Source organism: Phalaenopsis equestris, unplaced genomic scaffold (genome assembly GCF_001263595.1).
Source record: "Phalaenopsis equestris unplaced genomic scaffold, ASM126359v1 Scaffold000094, whole genome shotgun sequence".
Lineage (NCBI taxonomy): Eukaryota > Viridiplantae > Streptophyta > Magnoliopsida > Asparagales > Orchidaceae > Phalaenopsis > Phalaenopsis equestris.
Window position 1 is genome coordinate 142,370 of NW_018164536.1, and position 2,863 is coordinate 145,232.

Consider the following 2,863-nt stretch of genomic DNA (forward strand, 5'->3'; position numbering starts at 1 on the left):
TTGTCACGATAAATTTAAAAAAAGTTTAATATGCGTTGAGATAAATACAGTCATAGCAAATTACTCTTACCGGTAGTCAGAAATAATTTTCAACTAAAAAATTTTAGTCATTCATCAAGAAAGCCAATCAATCAGAAACTTCAACATCAATATGTTTTTGAACTATCTGATATAAAATTAGACATATAAATAGCCTCATGTGCCTCAAAATCAATTTTATATTAATAAACAGGAAATTTTCTATGATTGAAATAATTTTGGAACGGAATACAATTGCATATGATGAATTGCTCACAATCACTGTCAAGGAATAGCAGCAATTGCTGCAACTATTTTTTAGGAGAAGAAAAAAAATATCGTTAACCAAATTTGATGTGTCATCAACTCGAAAGATAATGAAAAAGAATAAAAATGATGTCTTTCGATATGTCCATTCAGCTAAAATACTTTGGAAGCTCTAGCAATCCGGAACTTTGAATAATAGAAGCAAAGCAAATTTGACAGCCCTTAAATTTTGTGATGGAAAAGGAAACTAAAAATCACGCTTGTCATAACGATTGTTAGTGCTGCAAACGAACCAAGCGATCAAGCTACTTGTGGCTCAGTTGAATTAAAGTTTGTTCATGATCATTTGATTAATTAATCAAAAGGACTTGGGTACATTCATATGTGCTTGATTACTAAAGAGACGAACTTAAGTAGCTTGTTTTCTGGTTCATTTATGGTTATGAACAATATCAATTATTGCTTGTGAACAAACATATGAACAAACTCAATTATGATTTAATTATAGCACTTTCGTGAATAGCAAAATATCATTTAAATATTTACTTTTAGAAACAACAAGCATTGTTCGTTGACTCTTTTATTTTTTTCCAACAGGCTGCTCGTAGCAAACTCAAGTAAGGCTCAATTAAAACACGATTAATTCTCGAACAAGGCTCATTTATTTCGTTACAGGAGCTGCTCATAAATAAAGCACGATAAGACAATATATGGACCAAACTTGAATCAAGCTCAAGCCAAGCTCAAACAGGATAGCAATAAACAAGCTCAAGCCCGAACAATCTTTAAATAAACAAGCTCGAGCTCGAATAGGCACCCGCTTGGCTCAGCTCGGTTCATTTGCAGCCCTAATGATTATGTTTTGTTGTAAACTTCATTTTATAGGGCCTCTCCTTTAAATCTATTGGGAATGACAATGAATGCATCCTGAAAATGGCACAACGCTCCAAATTTGCTACCTCCTTCCTTCGGCCTTCTAATTTAATAAAAACCTATGCTGGTTTTCATCACAGATGTCGAGGAGAGATTTATTAGTAGAGGAACAAAATCAACATTACTATCGAGAGATTTATTAGTAGAGGAACAAAATCAACATTACTATCCTTACGATTTGAACCGATTTCAATGATCAGCACCTTCAATAAAACCATTATAAGTACGATAACAGGTGACAGTGCTCTGGAAATTACCAGCAAAATCAATTTGACATCATAAACATGATCTTTAGAAAAGTGAACCAGTAATCATATTGACCACATAAAACAAAAACTTTAGCTTTAAAGTGTAAATCTTTGCCAATAGTATGTTTGTCTCTTTGCAAAGAGAACAATATAGCATATGAAGTATAGAGCTAAATAGTTCCAATAAAAAAAGGAGAGCCGCAAAATTACCCCCAGTATGATTTGATTTGTTTAATAGGGAGGCCCTAATACTTTAACTGAAATGATTTAACAGTACTTTTAAAAAAGCAAGAATCTCACGAGAGCTGAAGTTAGCAAAAAACAAACAAAAAAAAAACCGAGTACAATAAACAAGAGAGAGATAATCCAATCATGATTTCAATGCTATTTGATAGCTTGAGAGAGTTTAACCATCCGAATCATAAGATCAGAAATATGAATGTAACCAAGAACACAAAGATGGACTTTCTCATCTTCCACTGCCTCGAGAAAAGACACAAATAAGATCATCTTTTGGGAAGAAAGAGGTACTGGAACTCAGTATGTGACCAATCTTATAATAACCATACCAAGTAACACCATATACATAAAGCTCAAAGCATATAGAATCCAAACATTGGAAACAAAAACTCAAGGTGGTGGAAGAAAGATGTTTATGAAAGGTTGAAAAGTGTTTTGGAGTTCCTGCATGCGATATGTGAAACCAGAATCAATGACCCGATGTGTAGAACAGGAAAGAAGACCAATATCATTGTTACCTGACTCAACAAGGGTAATGTAAGAGGAAGGTTTTTAGATACTTCTTGGAATTGGATGAAATTATTCATTTGCAAAAATCTAGAAAGTCTTCTTTGAGATACCTCGTGACTCGTTAACAGTGACCATCTAAGCTGACTGTGATCTAGAACCCTTATACTTCTTTTTGAGCAACTTCTAACAGATTTTCATCATATGACCAAATTCATGACAGAACTATCAAACTACCCTCGGGCCTCAATTTCAAGAAGTCAGAGTTCCACTTACCATAATTTCCTTGAGACTAAAGTTTATAGCAAGAGCATTAGGTTGTTGTATAGGTGAAGCTTGAGAGCATGAAATAGCACGCAACACTTTTGTATAGGCTTCTCTAAGAGTAGTAACTCCAAGGTCAGATAGAATCTATGATTTGACACCTTCATAGTAAGAGTTGAGGCCAACTGGAAAATTCATATTAGTTGTTTGTTCTCTTTAAGTAAGTTGAATCTGGTCATTAAAACTGAAGGGTAATAGTGCGTTCAATCCTTGTGTATATGAAACATGTTAAGTGATTGATCTTGCTCTTCAGTGCGATAGAACTCCTTGCAAACATTATAAATTCGAGAAATATTTTCTCTCAGAAAACACAAATATCGATTCTT